Here is a 16,322-nt window from a genome sequence, read left to right on the forward strand (position 1 = left end):
GTTTCAAACCGATCAGGCAGGTAAAAGTCTTGGGGGCGGAATCCGCCCAACTCCGCTGTGAGATGGTCGCCAGATCCCATGCTTTTCACAAGATTAAAAATTTAACGATTTTCCATGCTTTTCCCGACAAAGGAGGGCGCCGTTGCAGTGATGTCATCCCAGAAAGACACTGTTCATTGTAAGGAATTTTTAGCTCAGACTGTAAACTTCAACTTAAGTTTAATTTACCAGCGAAACGCTGTTTGCTGACCGACTGTTATGAAATAAAGTAACAAATAATCACCAAAACACAGGAAGTTTAAGGGTAGCAAAATATCCAATTTCTGGCAAATTTTGCTGCTTAATTTAAAAAGTTACAAGTAATACTAAAGATCACTTTTTGCTTATGAATATTCAAATTTATCAGCAAACAACGCCCCGATTTTAAAACGACGCAACAAAATTTGAAAATAAGATTAACTACGACAAAGAGGTGAATTTTCATGGTTTTCTTTGAACAATTAATTGGACAGACTTTTCATACTTATGCACGTTACAGCTGTTTTGGATGTTTTCGACATACATTTGTCTTAGGGGAGGGCGCTGTTTGCATAGAGGCTCGGTTGGACACACAGATATATGCACCCATAGGGGTCAAGACCAATAAATAAGTTGCCCATAGACAACAAGGAAAAAAAACACTTAAAAAAATCGGGAGAAATGCTTCCCCCATTATGTAGAGTACTTACCTGCAATATATTTGGAATTATATAAGACAGTGGAAGAGAGACTCACCCTGCCGTATATTCGGTCGTTGTATTTCAATCTGACCACCCTTTGAAGCTAATGGAATAGTCCTCATTACGTATTCAAAGTTCGCATAATGCCACTCTAGCTTTATTCAAAGTTGAAGAAAGGCTTTCCATGTGTGCCCCTCGCTCCAGCAGTGGGTTGTCTTTTTGAAGCTTGATGAGCAATGTTGACTGGCGGCGGCGACCTGCGGCCCACTTTCCCGGGAGGGTCAAATTGCCTGCAGAAGTGCACATACGAAATACAAGGGGAGGGTGACCGAGTCTCTCCTCTATTGTCTTATATAATTCCAATTATATTGCAGGTAAGTGCCGAACATAATAGCGGAATTATATTTCGCCACTTCGGGAGAGACTCACCCTGTATACTTCAAAGCTGGTCATTTAGTGCCGACGCCAGAACTGCTTGACTAAACTCTGGTTGTGATGAGCTTCTGCAGTTGAAGTTGGCAAAAGTAGTCACTGATGACCAGTCTTGAGTCTTGATGATGTCTCTGAGTTGTCACCCCTGCATTTGCAGCTACTAAGGTGGGTGCACTCCTGGTTTAATGGGCCTTGAAACATGAAGTATCAATGCCTGCCTCATTGAGAAAAGATTTCAGCCATCTAGCCACCGTGGATGGGACTACTGGATGGTAAGGCCAGCAGTCCCATTCTGTCTAACATGAGAAGTCCTGTCAAGGTATTCCTTCAGAGTGCGCACAGGGCAGAAGTTTCCGTTGGCTCCAAAACGGACAATCTTAGTGTCGTGGAAGGATTTGTTGACTGAAACACTTTTAAATGGTTTTACCAGCCAGAAAACATAACTTCCATCAGGAGACCTAGACATATGATTTACATCAATTGCTGTGAGTGACGAACAGCGACTAGCCGTAATAAGTGCAATTAGCACGACCAATTTATGAGTTAGCTGTCGGATCAATAACCGACAATTGTCAGGTAAAGTCTTGAAATAATTCCACACAGTCTCCACATTCCATGTGAAATTAAAGCGTGAATGTGGAGGACGCAAATTTAAGACACCCTTGAAGAAACGTTTGACTGGATGATGTTGCCCAACTGGGGCTGCGTCTGCAAAAGCACGTGCTGAGGAAATTGCCGATCTATACACATTTAGAGTTCTGTATTGCACCCCTAAATCTAACAAATGTTGAAGAAAGGATCAACATACCGCTACAGGGGCTCAAACAGGATCAGCTTGACTCTGAAAACACCAGCAGGCCCATCGATTCCAAGCTGAATCATACTGTTTTTGGACAGTCCCTCCAAGATAACATGGCTGTGAAGGACACTGACTGCGAAATGACCTCTGAAGAGAGATTTTCCCTGATGGCTTCCATGCGGCTAAGAACATTTGATCCGCAAGTGGGTGGATTAGTGTTCTGTATTGAGGTAATTAAAGATCTCTTCTCCTGGGCAGAATGATGGGATTTTGAACAACCATCTCCAGTAGTCGGGGACACCAGATCTGCGTGCGCCAGACTGGGGCGATGAGTAGAATCGTGGCTTTCTCCTCGCTGATCTAGTTCAAACACCTGGGTAGAAGAGCGAAGGGGGGAAGCGTAACCCTTTATCTCCTTCCAGTTTAGTAACAAAGCATCTACATGTATTCCACCAGCCATGGGGTCGGGCTGCCATGATAAGAAGGTCTATGTGGAGTTGGGTACTTAGTTGAATTGCAAACAAGTCGACGTCTGGGGTAAACTTAGTCTGCTGAGAAATCTGTGAAATATTAGTGTGTTTAGATGAACAAGATGCCAGATGAACAAGATGCATTGAGTGCGTTCCACCCTTGTGGTTGATGTAAGAGATAGTCTTGGAGCTGTCCATCTGAAGTCGCACATGCAAATCTCGACGATCTCTTAAATGCGCTCTTAGCACATGGAAAACCGCCAACAGCTCGAGCTAATTGACGTGGTTGATCTTTTATTGAGGTGTCCAGCGACCCCCGACTCGTTGATGGTCGAGGCAGGCTCCCCAACCGTTCAATGATGTATCCGTCTGAATGGTCAGATCTGGAGTCTGCTGAATGATCGCCCGGCCCGGCATTCCGTGCTCTAGGAATTGCGTCCACGCACGTAGTTTGTCTTTTGCCTCCTCTGACAGGGAGACTTCCGTCTCGTAGCTGTAGTGTTCCCACAGGGACGCTATCTTGTGTATCTGAAGGTGCTGGTAGAACAACGGGGCCGGAAACTGCCTCCACGGTCGCTGACATCTTCCCAATCAAGCTGGCGAGATCGCGGACTGACGTTGTGCGTGCTAGCAAGACCTCTAAGCAGTGGGTGATGATCTTGTTTATTTTGGACTGATTCAGCGACAAAGCCATGTTCTTGGAGTTTATAATAAATCCCAGGTACCCGGTTTCCTGTGTGGGTATTAACTTGGATTTCTCCATGTTTATAATGAATTCCAAGTCCTGGAGCAGTTTGACTGCGGTATTGGTGCTGTAAAAACAATTCTGGGCTAAAGTTCCCATGATGAGAATGTCGTCCAAATAAAAGACACAACGAATCCCTCTTTCCCGTAGTGCTGATGCAACTGGTTTCAGGATTTTGGTAAATGTCCTTGGAGCACTGCAAAGGCAGAGGGGCAGGAATGAAAACTGGTAAGTGACTTGTTTCCAACAGAAACGGAGGAACTTCCTGTGGGTGTGATGGATCGGAACGGTAAAGTAAGCATCCTTGAAATCGATGGTCGTCAACCAGTCATGCGGAATTAACAGATGCTTGACTGATGTGATATTCTCCATTTTGAAGTGTTAATATGGCATAAACCGATTTAGCGGTCGGAGGTTGAAGACGGGACAAAGATCTCCAGTTTTCTTAGGTATCAAAAACAAAGATGATATAAACTGACCTACAATTGATTGTTCAACAGTTACAGCACCTTTCTCCAGCGTTGTCTGCACCTCCAGATCGAAAATAGTCTCATGAAGACTCGACTGGACCTTCGTAATAGGGACTTTACGTTGACGAGGCACTGACAAGAGTTCCAAACGGTAGCCTGAAATAGTATCAATGGCCAGGGGTCATGAGTGATAAGTAGCCATAGATGTTTAAAATGTTGAAGAACTGACTGGAAGATCACATTTACATGTAGTTAGTTTTTTGAGGATAGGGTGTCTAAAGGAATTTTCTGCCTATCAGCTCTTCCTCGACTCGTAGACGACTTGCTGGAAATCAGGCCAGTAAAGCCCTTATTATGTGGGCTTCACAGGAATTGAGAACCGTCGGTCTCTAGACGCTCTATACACAGCTTTGTAGGGGGAGAAACGCTTGTATTTGGAAGAGCTTGAGTGACCTTTACCACTAGTAACTTTAGGTTGCTAATTTATTGGCCCTTTCTGTCTCTTCAAATTCCTTCATTAGTGATGAACCGAAGAGCTCGCCCATGGAAGGTTGATTCCGCTCAAAAGTATCAAATTTTTTATCAAGAATGTCATCGAAGGCACGCTGACGAGCAGTTGCACTGACTGCCCTGGCTGGCAGAGCCAAAAAAGAATAGGCCATAAGAAACTAAATCCAGCACCATGTCCTTGTTAATCTCACTGGGACCCTCAGGGTCGGCAACTGCATCAAATAAGCGTAGAAGTGGCAGGGCTGCTTTCAGAGCGTAGCGTTGAACAGTTTTAAGTCTGTCATCCTGAACAACAACAGAGGGATTTACCTGCTGAAAACTTTCTTGATTCCAGCTGGCAACTCTGGAGCAGAAGAAAAGAGGTCAATTCCTCCTTGTGACCTTCTGGTGAAAGTTTGTGAGTTCTCAGATCCTCCCACCACTGAATCACCTCCACAGAAATGGGGTTACCCTTATCATTTTTGTGAGGAGCACCAGAAGTTTCCGAGTGCTCCTCCTCGCTGTCGCTGATATTACAGCAGAGTCGGTGCGAGCCATGCCAGTGCTGGTGGTTGATGACTGCACCAGTAGACCAGTTGTGGTGGGTAGAGTTGTCTGGGGAGTACCTGACAATCGCAGATTTGCCGGTGGTGACGTATCATTGCTGGAAACCACTGGGGAGGAAAACCCCACGGGCTGTACAGGCTTGGCGGTACCGGTCCCGGGTTTGCAGCCATGGGCAACTGCGGAGTACCTCAAGGGCTCAAGTTCCAAGGCATGGCCGGGTTGGAAAATGTTTGTGGCTGTGACCAGGCTGATGCATAACCAGCCGGGTTTGCTGCAGGTCCGAACGGGCCCTGGGAGTTGCCGATGCCGCTAGGCGGTGCGGATGGTGTAGGTTCCAACCGAGCTTGAGTAGCAACAGCGGCTTGTTGATGAGGTGGTGCTGCACTGGTTGGGATATGTCGCTAGATGAAGTCGACTTCGGACCTGAAATAGAGCCTGCATTAGGTTTTGGGCATGACGACCCTTCACCCTGCCGCTAGGTCCTTCCCCTTCGCTAATCTCTCATGTAGCCAAAGCTAGAATATCCATAGACGGTGGAGGTTCATCAGGGGGCCTGGGGACTGTAACTGGAGCCGTGGAAAGGCGTACACGACGGGAAGACATAGTTCCCCTGCATGGAGGACACAGTAAGTCCAACGGTAAGTACATGTAAATGTACTATAACTACACGGGCGTGTATACGCACGATGTGATTAGATTGCGACACAAAAAACGAAAGACAACCAAGCGTTGGAATGAGGGGCACACATGGAAAGCCATTCTTCAACTTTGACTACAATTATGCAAACTTTGAATAGATAATGAGGACAATTTCGTTAGCTTCAAAGGGTGGTCAGATTTCAATACAACGAAAGAATATACAGGGTGACTCTCTCCAGAATTGGCACAATATAATCACAAGTTTGACAGGTGTTTAAGACACATATCAAATTAAAGCTCACTTCCTCGTCTTTCATTTTCCTTTTTATTTTCAGTGGCTTAACCGATGACTTTTGAAGATATTTCTCTCAAAGAGAAAATCACCCCCAAACAGTCAGGAGGGCCATCGCCATTTTGGAAATCGATGCCTACACTCCATGGCAATTTGGAAGGCCCCTTTGGTCCAATACTTTCAGAAATACAAGCTGACAGTCCTGCCCCTGGATTTCATTCACCTTTTGAACAAACCACTTAGTCCACGTGCAAAAAATGCTCTAATAGCAGAGAATGTGGACAGCTACACATCGTGATTTGGTCCGCCGCGGCGCTGGCAATTTTGGACCAATTTACTGGCCTGCAACCATAGACGGGCAACCACTATTAAAAACAACAGCGGGATACAGTAGCCGAGACGGCACCTGACTAAATCCAAAAGCGTGGGCATATTCGCCCCTCGGTCTAGGGATTTTATGCACAGTTGAAGAATTCGAACTAAAAAAGCCATTTTTCGATTGTAAAAAAAATCCTCTGTTTACTTTGGGTTCATCCATTTTTTTTCATCATGTACACGAGCGTACAAACTGTGTGCTGGGGGGGGGGAGAATTGGTTGCGTACGCTTTAGAAACATGTTACCATGACGATTATCATAGACTGGCCAACTATCAACCCCCCGACTATTGCGTGTGTGCAGAGAGTGCGCAGGAGTCTGATGCATCATTCATACAAGCTCGAGAAACGGCTATTTCTTAACCACTTTGCCTGAATATGCCTGATGTCATATAATAAAAAGATACACAAACAAGTACCAGGCAAAATTCATTAACGTTGAAATCACAGCCACGTGTAAAACAGTCTTCGAGCTTCCCCCAAAGAGTACACTGTACCAATTCAAGCATCTTGAAAATAGTATAAAATCAACAAAGTTTGGAGCCCTATGGCAGGCAACTTCATTTGATTTTATTGATTTTCGATTTTTAGTAAGTTAACTAATGATTTTTTTTAAGTATCCACCAAAAACAAACTCACCCCCCAAAAAGTGAATGTTCCCAAGTCTTCTCAGTGGCCATTTTCAAATGACATCCCTCGCCTTTTTCGGGCTCTTCCGACAAATTTTAAATCTCATTTTTGTCTGCTTTGCCCCCAGATGGGTGCCCCTGAATCTACAGAGATGATCCTGGGCCATACTGACACAATCCCACAATTTCTTTGCCCAAACAGACCCCTCTTTTCGAAAGAATCTGTAGGGGTACTTTTTATGCGCCTCCGCCTGGCGGAGAATTTCCTTGAATTGGGACACTGCACCTGTTATATACACCCCCTTTTCACTGTCTGGCATAAAAACAACACTGATTGATTGAAAATGAATCAAAAATCTCAATTTTAGAAAATAAAATGGAGAAAAAGTCCACTGGCTGTTTTATGGGGAGTAAATTATCAATGCTAGCCAATGTGCAGACTACTACAGACTGCCTGTACATGTACACTTACTACTAGCGAAACAGAGTGTGCAGTCAGCATTTGAACATTACACCTTTCCTCATGAATAGCTTCAACTAACATTTCCTACTGATAAGGCCCTTTGGCCTTACACAACCAACAGCAGAGGTCAAATTCAAGAAAGTCATAAAACTTCAGCCATGCTTTGACATGAAAGCTCTATGTAGAAATTACTCCAGTTGACGCGCTTCAGCCCAAGAGTTGAAAACCTGAGCCCAAAACGTACTTTTTAATACACGCAACTTTGTACATGTGTGTAACGATGCAAAAAAAAAACATTGTAACCACATAACTCTACACTTTTAACCACTTTTTATAAGCTTTTGTGAAGAAGAAAAACATCAAATCAAAGGTACATTTGCTGACTTCTATTCGTGGCCACAAAAATTGATACTTTTATTTTAAGAAAAAAGTACCTGTCCATCGCACAATATTTGTCCTTAATTTTTACTTGCCCGAACTGAAAGAAGAAATAATTTTGTCCTAGGCAATCGGAAGAACTGCGAATGTCGAGGCCTGTCATTGACACTGTTTTCCTCCTTCCACTATTCTCTGGTCGTCCACTGCGCATTAACAGCCATACATTGTGAGTTAGAATGGGTCCTGGGGCACCACAGAGAAATCATTATTTTATTTTGTACTCTTTTAGAGGGGGGGCAAGAGTACGCTTTGTGTGCTTGTGAAAATGATGATAAAAATCATGACGACATCGTGAAAGTTGAATGATGACATCCTCAAATAATTTATCATGGGATGGCGACATCCTAAAAGTTGCCGGGATGACCACATCCTGAGTTAATTTATCAAGGGATGAAGACATCGTAAAAGTGATGTGATGTCATTATTTGTCAATGGGTGCCTTGACTACGGAGCTCTGGAAGTGTCATCCGACTTGCCGAGATCCTGACTTTTTTTCTGGGGATAACGACCTAATAAACGCAAAATGTCGACACCCTGTGGTAATGTATCACGGGATGACGATATCATGAAAGTGGGATGACGACATCCTGAGATAATTTATCATAGGATGATGACATCGTAAAAGTTGGATGATGACATCCTCAGATAATGACGATAATTATTAGCTCAGGATGTCATCATCCAGAGACATCCACTAAGTGTGGTGTCTACTTCATTACTTGTAACAGGCTGTAAGACATCATGGCGTTTTATCAGTCTAATTAATATCACGTATAGACATTGCATTGAAAAACACGAGCATTTCAGACCACCTGTTTTCAAGGTAGTTTGTCATGGCACCCATTGACAAATAATGTCATCATATCACTTTTATGATTTCGTCATCCCATGATAAAGTAACTCAGGATGTGGTCATCCAACTTTTAGGATGTCGTCATCCAATGATATATTATCTCAGTATGTTGTCATTTCCATTACAGGGTGTTTTCATTCTGCTATAAAACATCTCATGATGTCGCCATATTGCCCGTAATAATGTCGTCTTCCTGAGATAAAATATGTCAGGATCTCAACAAGTCGGGTGGCACTTCCAGAGCTCCGTACTACTTAAGATTTCAACGACAATTTCTGTCCAAAATTCAGAACTCAGTGTTAACTTATAACAGAAGCACAGCTTTCAGCAGTACAGCTTTCTTGAAAGCTCGAAAAACAATAATATATTTCTGAAATGCAGAAATACATGATCACATGGAAATCACAGTGCCCACAGTACAGTTATCAGTGAAGAAGCACCTTGCCTGGGTCGCTTTCGTAACTTAAACGTTCCACAGACAGCTGTTACCCTTTCTGACACGGTCAGGCTGTTCCAGAACTCAATAGCGCCCTCTTCCTGTGATCTATTGTACGTTTCAAGACGGTTGATGAGTGTCTACCTACATGGAAATCATAAGCATGTGAATCGTGGTTTCAGCTTAGTGAAACCAAGTGCTTGTTCTCTAAAGCCTGATGCTTGCCGAAAGTATAGCTCTCTCAGTCGACTGTGAGAAATGTGTAGCGTATCGGCTACGAGTTAAGAATTCCGAGGAAAATAGTAACTGTTGATGAATATAGTTTACTTGGGTGTGTGTGTCTGTGCATGTTAAACCTGCACAATCAAGTTGACGCCCGTTCGCAAGTCCCCATGCAAAACTAAACATTGAGTAGCGCAATAGGAATGAAGCCTAAGCCCCGGGGCTCTGTTGGCTTCTGGCAAATGAATAGAAAAGCTAATAGTTGACGATTTTGATACATAGGTCGATTGATAGTAATACAAATTAAGAAACCGGTCAACTGGAGTTACGTGAAATTTTTCACAACTCATCCAAGTCCCATTCACTGGCTGACGGGTGATTTGGTGCAGAGGCAGAATCAATGCCTCTGTTGCTGTAAAGGCGTCGATAAATTTTCGGATGATCGGTTTGTAAGCCCACGAAATTGTTGCAGAACCACACGGCGTTTTTACTTTCAAACTTACTGTCCTTAAATATCAAGATTAATGAACGGTCACATTGCCCAAAGTATCTGATTGCAAGGTTATTTTGCTGGGGGGTAGACGTGACCAGATGCACTCAGCATCCCCGCTGAAAGATAATTTTAAGTTTTCTCGAGGTCACCTTGCAGCTGTAATTTCCTGTGGTGGCGCTGTTCAAAGCAGTATCGGGTAAAATTGTCACATGAAGCAAAATATGGGACAGAAAGAACCCACCCCACCTTTGTGTTGTTCATTGTTATACTGTTATCTCAGGAATTCTTTTCAGACATCTAGGGATGTGTCAAGAGACAATAGGCTGGAGTGTGTTTAAGGGTTTGGACAGAGGTACCCCTCTGTCCCATTTCGTGCCTGGTATAAAAACTGTCAGGCCTCAGGATGGCACAATTACAGCCATTTACGCAACGTTCTAGTATAATAAAGGGCTTTCGCGAAAAAGAACACTTTTTAAAATATAGGTTGGGGTTGAGTACCCCTGTTTTGGGGCCCTGCAGCTGGATGATATGCCACTTGGCCATAGCATTTTACGGCTCTAGAACTTGACATGGGATAGTACTCGACGGCGGCTCAAACACGTGAATTCTTGCCGTGTCTGAAACGTGTTTCGGCAGCTCACACCAACCTATATTATATGCATCAAACAAGACTACCAAGACATTGGCTTTTTAGAGACAAGTTACATGCACCACTCTGCAAGTGAGTATTCCTATAGTCCTTGAACCCCGGGTATAGTTAGTTGGTGAACAGCGAACAGAACTGGACTGAAGACAGTGGAAGATGGAACTAATTTTACGGTACCCTAGGCAGCCCTAACGGTTAAAAATCGTGCAGAAAGGTTTGGACTAATGAAAACTTTTGATTAAATGGCTAAGTTTTATTCATTGGTTTACGTTTTTGACATTGAATTTAAGCTTTCCTGCCCACTAAACTAAGAAGTAAGTAGATGAAGTTTTGTTTCAAGTTGTGGTGCAGCTCGGCCACCGTTGGAATTTGGTTCAAGCAGGCCGGCGCGCAGGTTGAAATTAATCGCAGGAATATAATGTTCACGTCTCATCAGTGACAGTGCCCTTTTCCAGTACGAGCATTTATACCTTCAATCTTATATAATATGTATTACACGGAACGTGCTTTGCGTGTGTACAAATAAAACAGGAAAGAAACTTTAATTAATAACGAACATTCTCGTTGAGATGTCATGACAGTGAACTGGCACAAAATATTGAGGGCGCCATTCAACTTGCAAATGAGCTGAAAGCGATGACAATATGAGAGTTATTATAATTGCAAATGCCCACCAACAATGTAACAACAAAGCAAACAACAGGGGGTCATTTCACAGTATATCCACAGTACATGTATTCATCTGAATTCCCGCCCAGCATTTTGGTAATAGACTGAGTAGCAATCCAACCCACAGTTCAGTCTTCGGCCTGGATGTCACTTTCTATCATCAGTTCCAATGATTGGCTGAAAATGGAGATCGATGCTCGATTTGTGTGCAGATTGTGGCTAAGGGGTTTGAGAATAGCTTTCACGCGGGCAGTATACCATCTTGACAAGCTTCTATATACACAATTGACCCACGTGATGCATGCAAACAAAGCGGCATTTCCGCCCATCTTGAATGTCCATGAAATGCTGTGTCACATCACAGCGTACGTCAATAACATCGACAATTCTGCCAGTCAGTATCCTGCATTGCTAGTTTTACTTTTACTTGGAAGAAAAAAAAATCGACAATAAACGTAAAAAAGTTTGCGAGTACTGCAGATGTATTGTGGTAGTGTACTACCTCTTTTAGGTCAGCGCGCGAACCTTACTGACAAGATAATGAGCAATGCATTCTCGGTTGTGCAATTGCCACTATTCCCGTCCATTAATTAAAATCGCATTTCGTGGCACCTCCAGGGGTGTCACCTCCAAGGCATGTTTTCTCGACCGTTTTTTGCTTGAAAATGGTCATTTGTTGAGCATTTTCGCGACTTTAGTTAGACCTGTTTGACGCCATTGTTCCGACTAACCGAGAATCGAAGATTGGAGTCGGATCTTCTCTGGTTCAAGATGGCAGAAAATAAGTAGAAAGTTTTGTTGTCTCTCAACTTTTGTCGCTATGCAGCGAACTAAACCCGGGTGTTTTTAGTATGTGAAAAGAGAGAGAGAGAGAGAGAGAGAGAGAGAGAGAGAGAGAGAGAGAGAGAGAGAGAGACGAGAGAGAGAGAGAGAGAGAGAGAGAGAGAGGAGAGAGAGAGAGAGAGAGAGAGAGAGAGAGAGAGAGAGAGAGCGGTACATCGTTTCAGACGTGTGCCAAAAATTGAGTGTCAACAATGTCGTCCGCTACCTTGTGCTTCGTCTCTGTCGGTAGACATGACCATGTCTGGTTCGACGCTTGTTTTTTTTTTCGCGCTTAATATCTAAACACCTCTCTGGCTGTCACTTTGACGTCTCCAGCAAGTTCTTTCAAATCCCCAATGCTTTTTCCAGCTCGATCTTTTTTCATCGGTCGAACACTTTTTTGGATTACCACGCCTTGACGGGCAATACCCAAGAAGTTCTTTGTGGAAGAGGGGAGCACGCATGAGCAGCTGACTGACGAACCATAAATAGTGGAAGGGGGTATATTAAACACTGGTTGTTAGTTTGCCTTTCTTCTTTTGCTTTTTGCTTCCTTTTCTAAAATGTTTTTTTGGTTGTTGTTGTTGTTGCTGCTGCTGTTGTTGTTGTTGTTGTTGTTGTTGTTGTTGTTGTTGTTGTTGTTGTTGTTGTTGTTGTTGTTGTTGTTGTTGTTGTTGTTGTTGTTGTTGTTGTTGCTGTTGTTGTTGTTGTTGTTCTTTCCCCCCCCCTTATTTTTCTTGTTTTCCTATCTTTGTAGGGCCCCCTTCCCCCAGGGCACCACACGAACCTGCTCGAAATTTCATTGAAGTTGTTTCAAAATTGAACGGAGATCTACCTTTGTGATCCCGATAATAATCATATAAGGCATGTCATTATTCTGCCAAGTACCAGAGTGGGTCGCAGTACTATCAGTGCGTAGGCCCTACATCCATTACGGCATTTTTCATCCGATTACCCAGTCAGGACATGTTCGTTTCCTGTTCTCCATTGTCATGTCCCGTGAAGGCCCAGCAGGTATCACATGCGCAGGGTGATGTTTCCGACCGTCGAAGGTCACATAAGCCCGGGCACATAATCTTTGGACAGGAACTAGGTAAAACGTCTGTTTTCATCTGGGGGTTCAACGCAAGAGCACACGCAGTTGCATTTGTCGCTGTTAGAATTGACGCTGTTATCTTTTTTATCTTGACAAGATTTCCTGGGCCACAACTCCTTTCCAAAGCTTTGTAACGTACAACCTCGTTCTCAGTGTGACCCTAATACGAATGCTTGAATTTTGCAACGCAGTTTTCCAAGTTTTGCAGTATATAATAACGTGTCACCGTTCCCTCGCTGATATCAATGAACAATCGCATTAAAAAGGAAAATTCTGTTACCATTTTCATTAACAATATGGGACTTGGTTTCGGATCCAAGTTCATTTTTCAATATTTAGGACTTTTTTTGGACTTGACTGGGCTGGGACTCGGTTGGTGACTGACTCGGACACGTTAACGGAGTGGACAAGGATGCCAAATCACAAAATGAACTCCAAGGAGAAAGTGTCGTATAGCCCAGGTGTCAGTTTTAGCCACTATACAATTATTTCCAAGGATGGATTTGCCCCGGGGAGATGTTAATTAATGTTAGAGTTTTGCCCTGCCCGACGTGCATGATCACACTGTATACTTGGGGGCAAACACCGAGTATACATTGTGATAATACACACCGGGCAGGGCCAAAATCTAAAATCAAAAAAGACAACTTGATAGAATAAATCGGGGACTGAGGTGAAAAGAAATAAGTGTCAAACTGTGCGATAAGCGAAAAGAATTCACAAGCAGTTACACACCATAGATTGCCGGCTCCTCCTCGTTAAGTTCCAGTTAGCATCTCAAAGCCGTCGGCTGAAAAATAGTCTTCAAATTCAAGGACGCGGGATCCAAATGTGGATGTCCCTTTGTGCTTAGCTCACGCGTTTTTGCCATAAACATTGTAAGAGATGCACTGCATCAATTCCTTGACGTGCTTCAGGCGCAATATAAGTCGGAGGGAGATTATCAGTCTGTAGGCGACACGCAAAAATGCCTGCGAATGCATCGCTACGGTTTGTATTTGCAGTTTTATTAGTGCATTTTTAGTTTGCTTCTAGTTGCCTTGAAGCTTCCAGTGTACCATTCTAAATGTTATTGAGCTGGTTAGGGCTGGAGCCTCGCGTTTCATTTTTATCCGAGCTTTACAAAGCCACGTGGCTTGAATTTCAAAATTGGCAAATTGAAGGGAAACGCCCTAAGTTAGCAACTTTTCGTGTATGTTTGCATAGGCGTTTGTTTTAAAGGGCTGTTTCGAGAGCCTACGTATGGCTGGCCGTCATTACAAACACAAAGATTAATACCCAAAATCTTTAGAAAAAAACTCTCATGCAACTCTACAAACACTAAAAAGGATGAAATATGCACCCTAATGAAGCAAGCTGTCGTTACAGGTCGAATGAAATTTCTCGACACTTTGTCATCGCATACAAGATGGCATGCTTGTTAAGGAAAACAGATCCATAGATACCGTCACTTGCCGCGCGTTATGGATGGAGGGGAACATTACATAACAGTGAACGGGAAGAGCCACTTCTCCACACACCTGTACAGAATTTCATTTACGTTATCAAGAAAAGTCAACGTTCACAAGAATTTTTTTCCAATTTTTCAAAGCCAACTGCTCGGAATAAGGAGATCTTTTGGTATATATGCTTCCGGCGAAATTCGTTCGCCGATGTCTCTTTCCCAGACCCCAGTTGTTACCAAATTACGGCTGAACATAATGAGATACATGTACCTCGATTGAAGCACCGGTTAAACTCTAAGATAATCACTTCAAAAGGCATTTCATATGAAATGTTCCAGGATGTTGGACGCCGTTTTTGTTTTTATTTTTTTATTTTTTTTGTATCCAATGGCGTTGCACACCGTTTCTTCCCTGTCAACAGGCTGATTGCAACCAATAAGTCACGTGACCTACAGTGGGTATTACAGCAACAAACACGGCGTCCACCCAAAGCAAAGTGTTTCATGAGTATCATGTACCAAAAATACTGGTGTGCTGGGTACTTGCTATGGGGTTGATACCCATTATAGGTCACGTAATTTAGTGGGCGCAATCAGTCTATTGTCTGCGTCTTGACATCTTCCATGCTTTCTGCGATCGTTTACAACAAATAGCAACTGGGATTGATCCCACTTGCCACTTCACCACTGAGGGCATTAATAAACAGATTTTGTTTCTGTAGCCATCTAGATCGCATAGCTGAAAAGCGCATGAGTCACCAATTCACGCGTCAAGACGGAAATGAAATGTGCATTAATGTGCGTGTGACGTACCCTGAATTAACCTTGCATCTTTATTGCAGGCCAAGTTTGCATTGTAACCCTTTGTATGCGTGAACTCCGTGGGCACAGGAACCATGCAAAAGTTGATTGATTGCTCGGTGACGGACATCCGTTCCTGCTGTCAGTTCATGCGTCATTTGGCCGTGTCAGCCAAGTCACTCAGTTTGAGAGCCAATTGGGAACATTTTGTATACCTGGCATGGTCTCATGTTCCAAACTGAAACATTGGCATTATTTAAATGTCATTTGACATCTTCAAGGTCTAGACTTTTGGAGCAATAGGCCTATACGCACTGTTCTTCGCATGCGTAAGAAGATAACGCGTGTGTATACGCCATAGAAGTCGAAAACAAGGGGCATGCTTCCTCGAATGCCCCACTCCCGTACACACCAATACCCAAGCTCATATCACGTACAAAGTGTGGACATTCTGTTGCTTTCATGTGGTTAAGAAACATTGTTCCTTTTTCTCCCATTAGGAAACTCCTTAAAGCTAACTTTTTGAAGATGACGATGATATCCTGGACATTTCCTCTTCAAGTTGCTACACAAAACCCAGACCCATTGTTTCTTAAAGTGTTTCTGAAAGAGGGGAGAGCACTCTGAAGGTATACGTTTGAGTCCACTCATCGTCTACTAACCCTACATTTTGTGGACTTCTTTAGTTCGGAGGTCCACATTAGATATTATAACATCATGTAAGGCTATAGCATACCACTAACAAACACGTACAAATTTAATCTCCTGCCGTGGATGCATTTTATATGTACTCTTACATTGTATAAATTTCGGAATGCAAACCTAACTTTGCTCATTCGCTCTTGATTGATATTCCAACTTTACTGTTAAAATATTATCCCACAGTGTATCTTATACCGCAAGAATTAGTTATATTTGTTCACTTGTCAAGATTTATCTTCATATACCACCTCCAATTGCAGTCATTTCGAGGTTATTCTAACATCCATATTCATTGAAATGGAAAATACAAAAATGTCTACTTCTGTCGATTAAAGGATAGCAATGCGACTATACAGTATTATGTGGATGCGTGTTGCCAAATAACAGCTCTGACTTCGTGACCGAGGGGTCACTTTCACCAGACCAGCGTACTTGCAGCATTGGAATACTAAATAAATTTATGGAATGTAATGGATCACTTTCCTGAGCTACATGACTATACATGGACATGAGCTGCATCTACTGAGATCACCTTTAATGGGTCTCAGTGTCTCTGAGGATTGCGTGGCTTAGAAATTACAGATTATCAAATCAATGGCTTTTTGTCAGCA

At 43.1% G+C, this 16,322-nt stretch overlaps 1 pseudogene; it reads right to left on the bottom strand.

Annotated features, from left to right (window-relative positions):
- Window positions 1-1,120: 1,120 nt before the first annotated feature.
- On the bottom strand, window positions 1,121-2,259 carry LOC147798806 (uncharacterized; annotated as a pseudogene).
- Window positions 2,260-16,322: the final 14,063 nt, after the last annotated feature.

The sequence above is a fragment of the Acanthaster planci genome, linkage group LG06, assembly GCF_054643075.1.
Source record: "Acanthaster planci isolate LZ-2023a linkage group LG06, COTS_SCS, whole genome shotgun sequence".
Classification (NCBI taxonomy): domain Eukaryota; kingdom Metazoa; phylum Echinodermata; class Asteroidea; order Valvatida; family Acanthasteridae; genus Acanthaster; species Acanthaster planci.